Source organism: Amphibalanus amphitrite, unplaced genomic scaffold (genome assembly GCF_019059575.1).
Source record: "Amphibalanus amphitrite isolate SeventyFive unplaced genomic scaffold, NRLGWU_Aamphi_draft 000539F_arrow, whole genome shotgun sequence".
Lineage (NCBI taxonomy): Eukaryota > Metazoa > Arthropoda > Thecostraca > Balanomorpha > Balanidae > Amphibalanus > Amphibalanus amphitrite.
Window position 1 is genome coordinate 9495 of NW_024882033.1, and position 8818 is coordinate 18312.

Here is an 8818-nt window from a genome sequence, read left to right on the forward strand (position 1 = left end):
AAAGTGGACAAATATTACTGAACAGATTTTGCGCAAATCGCATTTTTAATTTTTCCCCATGTTAACCCTATGGGAAAATGCACGTGCCGATTACCCCAAAACGGGTTAATTATATTTCAAGCGACCGGTACCAGCCGGTAGCTCCCCCACACGGGACCAAACGCTGAAAATGGCAAGAAAATCTACCGAGCCGTTTCGGCGGCGATCAAAATGACCCAAATCGCGGCAGAAACGCTAAACACCCCCCTAGAGAGGTAGCTCAGGTTGGGATTTTCAATAGAAAATCACAATTCTAAAGAATAGTGATTTGTCTTAATTGAAAAGTCCCAACCTTCGGATACCCGGGCAGCGCTTGTCGAACAGCACTGCGGATCCGAAGGTTGGGACTTTAATTGTGAAAAACCGCCCGCCCGCCGCAAAACCGCAAAACGCGCAAAACGCACGACCAAAACGTCAACGCAAACTCCGCAAAAAAAAACAATCGCCCGCCCGCCGAAAACCGCAGAAAAAAACGCAAAACAACGCCGCCAAAAACCGCCCGTCCGCCGCAAAACGCAAACACCGCAACAACGCAAACACCGCCGCCGCAAAAACAAACCGCATCGCCCGCCGCCAACGGCGAAACGCCGCAAAAAACGGCCGCCCGCCGCAAACCACAAGATCGCCGCAAAAAACGGCCGCCCACCGCAAACTGCAAAACGCCACAAAAAACGGCCGCCCGCCGCAAATCGCAAAACGCCGCAAAAAACGGCCACCCGCCGCAAATCGCAAAACGCCGCAAAAAACGGCCGCCCGCCGCCAACCGCCGCTAAAACGGCCGCCCGCCGCCAAATGCAAACACCGCAAAAACACCCGCATAGCCCGCCCGCCCGCCGCCAAACACAAAAACCGCAAAAAACGCAAACACCGCCGCAAAAAAAACGCCCGCAACGCACGCACGCCCGCCGCCAACCGCAAAACGCCGCAAAAAAACGGCCGCCCGCCGGCAAACGCAAACACCACAAAAAACGCAAAATCGGCCGCCCGCCGCCAAACGCAAACACCGAAAAAACGCAAACACCGCCGCAAAACGCACGCCGTCCGTTAAACGTAAACACTGACGCATTAAGACAAATATGGCGCCTTGCGGCAAGTGTGGTGCATTCATATCTGCCGTTTAGCAATCCCTCAACCAAAGAGCATCCTAATCGTCCCATGTTCGATAAAGCTGCGCACATTCTGTGATTTGCGGCAAAAATGACGCTTTGAGACAAACGTGGCGCACTGCAACAAACATTGCGCATTCGTTCGTGTCGCTTAACAATTCATCCACCCACCAAATTCTAGCCCAATCGGACTTAAACTGAAAAAGTTACGTACATTTGAATATTTCACTATAAAATATCTCCGCAACGGAGGTGCCCAGATTTGCACGTGTGCCACGTGACCACCGGTGGTGCAAGCAGGACTTGTCCCCTCACTGATTGCACCATTTCAGTGTTCCTGGCTTGTGCTGTTTTCGTGCTATAAGGCCACAAATCGGCAAACACACGATAATCTGGGAGGTACGCGACTCAAACACGTGGCTACGTGGCACGTGCCGGACCTTTGATAGCTTCACCGTTCACGCCACGTGATGACCCATCGACGTGGCCATCAGCATGTAAAAGATGACCCCGGCCGGTGTCAACGTCCCTGAACAGTGGACGGCTAAACTCGAAAAACGGGAAAATTTAGGGAAATTTCACCTTTCGAATATATAATTTCCCCAGAATTTTGAATTTTTCATTTTACAAAAAATCCGAGATAGCAGTTTTTTAGCCCCCTTCATTCTGTGCCTATACCCGTTTTCAGCTCGACCCTATCATAAAAACTGACGGCCTGACGGCTATTTCCCCCATTCCTTGCATTTCACAATGCTAGTATATTTAAGCACCAAAATTGACCCCGTGCCACGGCACGTGCAATAGCACGTGCGCCACGTGACCACTAGTGCGACAAGCTGGACTCATCTGCTCACCGGCTGCGTTGATTTGGTGTCGCTAGGTGGAGTGGTTTCCACGCCATAGGACCCCCAGTTGGCCAATGTCGGATTTTCCCGGAGGTTACCCCATCAAACACGTTTGCACGTGGCACGTGCTTTTCAATCGCCCCATATCTGACCCATACCATGTGGTAGCCGACACCCCGGGGCACAACATATTGGAACATTTTCAAAATCTAACGTGGAAATTTTTTGCAAAATCGATTTGAAAATAATTTTTCAAATTCGCCATAGGCTCAACATGGGGTAACTGTTCGTGACGATTACCCGAAATTTTGTCAATTATATTTTAAATAATTACCACCGTCAGTTGGGGTGCCTGCCCGAGATCCGATCCTAAAAATATCAGCAAATATAATTGACGAAATTTTTCGCAAATCGAATTTCCAATTTTCCCCCATGTTAACCCTATGGGAAAATGCACGTGCGGATTACCCCAAAACGGGTTAATTATATTTCAAGCGACCGGTACCAGCCGGTAGCTCCCCCATACGGGACCAAACGCTGAAAATGGCAAAAAATTCTACCGTGCCGTTTTTGAGGGATTCAAAATGACCCAAATCGCGGCAGAAACGCTAAACACCCCCCTAGAGAGGTAGCTCAGGTTGGGATTTTCAATAGAAAATCACAATTCTAAAGAATAGTGATTGTCTAATTGAAAAGTCCCAACCTTCGGATATCGTATCCGAAGGTTGGGACTTTTCAATTAGACAATCACTATTCTTTAGAATTGTGATTTTCTATTGAAAATCCCAACCTGAGCTACCTCTCTAGGGGGGTGTTTAGCGTTTCTGCCGCGATTTGGGTCATTTTGAATCCCTCAAAAACGGCACGGTAGAATTTTTTGCCATTTTCAGCGTTTGGTCCCGTATGGGGGAGCTACCGGCTGGTACCGGTCGCTTGAAATAGGCCCGGGCAGCGCTTGTCGAACAGCACTGCGGATCCGAAGGTTGGGACTTTAATTGTGAAAAACCGCCCGCGCCGCCAAACGCAAACACCGCAAAACGCGCAAAACGCACGCCTAAAACGCCAACGCAAACTTCGCAAAAAAACAATCGCCCGCCCGCCGAAAACCGCAGAAAAAAACGCACAAAATGCCGCAAAAAAAACGCGCGTCCGCCGCAAAACGCAAACACCGCAAACACCGCCGCCGCAAAAAAAAAAACGCCCGCATCGCCCGCCGCCAACCGCGAAACGCCGCAAAAAACGGCCGCACGCCGCGAAGCGCAAAACGCCGCAAAAACGGCCGCCCGCCGCAAACCGCTAAACGCCGCAAAAAACGACCACCCGCCGCCCGCCGCTAACCCCAAATAACGGCCGGCCGCCGGCAACCGCAAAACGCCGTAAAAAACGGCCGCCCGCCGCAAACCACAAAACGCGGCAAAAAACGGCCGCCCGCCGCAAACCGCAAAGCGCCGCAAAAAACGGCCGCCCGCCGCAAACCGCCGCTAAAACGGCCGCCCACCGCCAAACGCAAACAGCAAAAACGCCCGCATCGCCCGCCCGCCCACCGCCAAGCATAAAAACCGCAAAAAACGCAAACACCGCTGCAAAAAAAAAACGCCCGCAACGCACGCACGCCCACCGCCAACCGCAAAACGCCGCAAAAAACGGCCGCCCGCCGCCAAACGCAAACACCGCCAAAAACGCAAAAACGGCCGCCCGCCGTCAAACGCAAACACCGAAAAAAACGCAAACGCCGCCGCAAAAAACGCCCGCCGTAGGCAAAACGCAAACACTGACGCATTAAGACAAATATGGCGTCCTGCGGCAAATGTGGTGCATTAATATCTGCCGTATAAGCAGCCATCCCTTAATTACAGCGCATCCTAATCGTCCAATGATCGACAAAGTTACGCACATTCTGCGCTTTGCGGCAAAAATGGCGCTTTGAGACAAACGTGGCGCACTGCAACAAACATGGCGCATTCGTTCATGTCGCTTAACAATTCATCCACCCACTAAATTCTAGTCCAATCGGACATAAACTGACAAAGTTATGTTCATTTGAATAATTCACTATAAAATATCTCCGCAACGGAGGTGCCCGGATTTGCACGTGTGCCACGTGACCACCGGTGGTGTAAGCAGGACTTGTTCCCTCACTGAATGCACCATTTCAGGCTTCTTAACTGGTGCAGTTTACGTGCTATAAGGCCACAAATCGGCAAACACACGATAATCTGGGAGGTACGTGACTCAAACACGTGGCCACGTGGCAAATGCCGGACCTCTGATAGCTTCACCGTTCACGCCACGTGATGACCCATCGACGTGGCCATCAGCATGTAAAAGATGACCCCGGCCGGTGTCACCGTCTCTGAACAGTGGACGGCTAAACTCGAAAAACGGGAAAATTTAGGGAAATTTCACCTTTCGAACATATAATTCCCCCAGAATTTTCAATTTTTCATTTTACAAAAAATCCGAGATAGCAGTTTTTTAGCCCCCTTCATCCTGTGCCTATACCCGTTTTCAGATCGACCCTATCATAAAAACTGACGGCCTGACGACTATTTCCCCCATTCCTTGCATTTCAAAATGCTAGTATATTTAAGCACCAAAATTGACCCCGTGCCACGGCACGTGCAATAGCACGTGCGCCACGTGACCACTAGTGCGACAAGCTGGACTCATCTGCTCACGGGCTGCACTGATTTGGTGTCGCTAGCTGAAGTCGTTTCCGCGCCATAGAACCCCAAATAGGCCAATGTCGGATTTTCCCGGAGGTTACCCCATCAAACACGTTTGCACGTGGCACGTGCTTTTCAATCGCCCCATATCTGTCCCATACCATGTGGTAGCCGACCACCCGGGGCACAACATATTGGAACATTTTCAAAATCTAACGTGGAAATTTTTTGCAAAATCGATTTGAAAATAATTTTTCGAATTCGCCATAGGCTCAACATGGGGTAACTGTTTGTGACGATTACCCGAAATTTTGTCAATTATATTTTAAATAATTACCACCGTCAGTTGGGGTGCCTGCCCGAGATCCGACCCTAAAAATATCAACAAATATAATTGACGAAATTTTTCGCAAATCGAATTTCCAATTTTCCCCCATGTTAACCCTATGGGAAAATGCACGTGCCGATTACCCCAAAACGGGTTAATTATATTTCAAGCGACCGATGCCAGCCGGTAGCTCCCCGATACGGGACCAAACGCTGAAAATGGCAAGAAATTCTACCGTGCCGTTTTTGCGGGAGTCAAAATGTCCTAAATTCGCGGCAGAAACGCTAAACACCCCCCTAGAGAGGTAGCTCAGGTTGGGATTTTCAATAGAAAATCACAATTCTAAAGAATAGTGATTGTCTAATTGAAAAGTCCCAACCTTCGGATAGGCCCGGGCAGCGCTTGTCGAACAGCACTGCGGATCCGAAGGTTGGGACTTTAATTGTGAAAAACCGCCCGCCCGCCGCCAAACGCAAACACCGCAAAACGCGCAAAACGCACGCCTAAAACGCCAACGCAAACTTCGCAAAAAAAAACAATCGCCCGCCCGCCGAAAATCGCAGAAAAAAACGCACAAAATGCCGCAAAAAACGCGCGTCCGCCGCAAAACACAAACACCGCAAAAAAACGCAAACACCGCCGCCGCGAAAAAAACGCCCGCATCGCCCGCCGCCAACCGCAAAACGCCGCAAAAAAACGGCCGCACGCCGCGAACCGCAAAACGCCGCAAAAACGGCCGCCCGCCGCAAACCGCTAAACACCGCAAAAAACGACCGCCCGCCGCCCGCCGCTAACCGCAAATAACGGCCGGCCGCCGGCAACCGCAAAACGCCGTAAAAAACGGCCGCCCACCGCAAACCACAAAACGCCGCAAAAAACGGCCGCCTGCCGCAAACCGCAAAACGCCGCAAAAAACGGTCGCTCGCCGCAAACCGCCGCTAAAACGGCCGCCCGCCGCCAAACGCAAACAGCAAAAACACCCGCATCGCCCGCCCGCCCGCCGCCAAACACAAAAACCGCAAAAAACGCAAACACTGCCGCAAAAAACGCCCGCAACGCACGCACGCCCGCCGCCAACCGCAAAACGCCGCAAAAAACGGCCGCCCGCCGCTAAACGCAACCACCGCCAAAAACGCAAAAACGGCCGCCCGCCGTCAAACGCAAACCCCGAAAAACGCAAACACCGCCGCAAAAACGCCCGCTGTAGGCAAAACGCAAACACTGACGCATTAAGACAAATATGGCGCCCTGCGGCAAATGTGGTGCATTCATATCTGCCGTTTAAGCAGCCATCCCTTAATTACAGCGCATCCTAATCGTCCAATGTTCGTCAAAGTTACGCACATTCTGCGCTTTGCGGCAAAAATGGCGCTTTGAGACAAACGTGGCGCACTGCAACAAACATGGCGCATTCGTTCATGTCGCTTAACAATTCATCCACCCACCAAATTCTAGCCCAATCGGACTTAATTTTACAAAGTTATGTACATTTGAACATTTCACTATAAAATATCTCCGCAACGGAGGTGCCCAGATTTGCACGTGTGCCACGTGACCACTGGTGGTGCAAGCAGGACTTGTCCCCTCACTGATTGCACCATTTCAGTGTTCCTGGCTTGTGCTGTTTTCGTGCTATAAGGCCACAAGTCGGCAAACACACGATAATCTGCGATGTACGTGACTCAAACACGTGGCCACGTGGCACGTGCCAGACCTTTGATAGCTTCACCGTTCACGCCACGTGATGACCCATTGACGTGGCTATCACCATATAAAAGATGACCCCGGCCGGTGTCACCGTCCCTGAACAGTGGACGGCTAAAGTCGGAAAACGGGAAAATTTAGGGAAATTTCACCTTTCGAATATATAATTTCCCCAGAATTTTGAATTTTTCATTTTACAAAAAAATCCGAGATAGCAGTTTTTTAGCCCCCTTCATTCTGTGCCTACACCCGTTTTCAGATCGACCCTATCATAAAATCTGACGGCCTGGCGGCTATTTCCCCCATTCCTTGCATTTCACAATGCTAGTATATTTAAGCACCAAAATTGACCCCGTGCCACGGCACGTGCAATAGCACGTGCGCCACGTGACCACTAGTGCGACAAGCTGGACTCATCTGCTCACCGGCTGCGTCGATTTGGTGTCGCTAAGTGGAGTGGTTTCCACGCCATAGGACCCCAAGTTGGCCAATGTCGGATTTTCCCGGAGGTTACCCCATCAAACACGTTTGCACGTGGCACGTGCTTTTCAATCGCCCCATATCTGACCCATACCATGTGGTAGCCGACACCCCGGGGCACAACATATTGGAACATTTTCAAAATCTAACGTGGAAATTTTTGGCAAAATCGATTTGAAAATAATTTTTCGAAATCGCCATAGGCTCAGCATGGGGTAACTGTCCGTCACGATTACCCGAAATTGTATCCTATGATTTTTAAATAATTAACCCCAAAAGTTGAGGTGCCAGCCCTAGATCCGACCCTAAAAATATCAGCAAATATAATTGACGAAATTTTTCGCAAATCGAATTTCCAATTTTTCCCCATGTTAACCCTATGGGAAAATGCACGTGCCGATTACCCCAAAACGGGTTAATTATATTTCAAGCGACCGATGCCAGCCGGTAGCTCCCCGATACGGGACCAAACGCTGAAAATGGCAAGAAATTCTACCGTGCCGTTTTCTTCCCTATCAAAATGTCCTAAATCGCGGCAGAAACGCTAATCACCCCCCTAGAGAGGTAGCTCAGGTTGGGATTTTCAATAGAAAATCACAATTCTAAAGAATAGTGATTGTTCTTAATTGAAAAGTCCCAACCTTCGGATATAATTAACCCGTTTTGGGGTAATCCGCACGTGCATTTTCCCATAGGGTTAACATGGGGGAAAATTGGAAATTCGATTTGCGAAAAATTTCGTCAATTATATTTGCTGATATTTTTAGGATCGGATCTCGGGCAGGCACCCCAACTGACGGTGGTAATTATTTAAAATATAATTGACAAAATTTCGGGTAATCGTCACGAACAGTTACCCCATGTTGAGCCTATGGCGAATTTGAAAAATTATTTTCAAATCGATTTTGCAAAAAATTTCCACGTTAGATTTTGAAAATGTTCCAATATGTTGTGCCCCGGGGTGTCGGCTACCACATGGTATGGGTCAGATATGGGGCGATTGAAAAGCACGTGCCACGTGCAAACGTGTTTGATGGGGTAACCTCCGGGAAAATCCGACATTGGCCAACTGGGGGTCCTATGGCGTGGAAACCACTCCACCTAGCGACACCAAATCAACGCAGCCGGTGAGCAGATGAGTCCAGCTTGTCGCACTAGTGGTCACGTGGCGCACGTGCTATTGCACGTGCCGTGGCACGGGGTCAATTTTGGTGCTTAAATATACTAGCATTGTGAAATGCAAGGAATGGGGGAAATAGCCGTCAGGCCGTCAGTTTTTATGATAGGGTCGAGCTGAAAACGGGTATAGGCACAGAATGAAGGGGGCTAAAAAACTGCTATCTCGGATTTTTTGTAAAATGAAAAATTCAAAATTCTGGGGAAATTATATATTCGAAAGGTGAAATTTCCCTAAATTTTCCCGTTTTTCGAGTTTAGCCGTCCACTGTTCAGGGACGTTGACACCGGCCGGGGTCATCTTTTACATGCTGATGGCCACGTCGATGGGTCATCACGTGGCGTGAACGGTGAAGCTATCAAAGGTCCGGCACGTGCCACGTAGCCACGTGTTTGAGTCGCGTACCTCCCAGATTATCGTGTGTTTGCCGATTTGTGGCCTTATAGCACGAAAACAGCACAAGCCAGGAACAC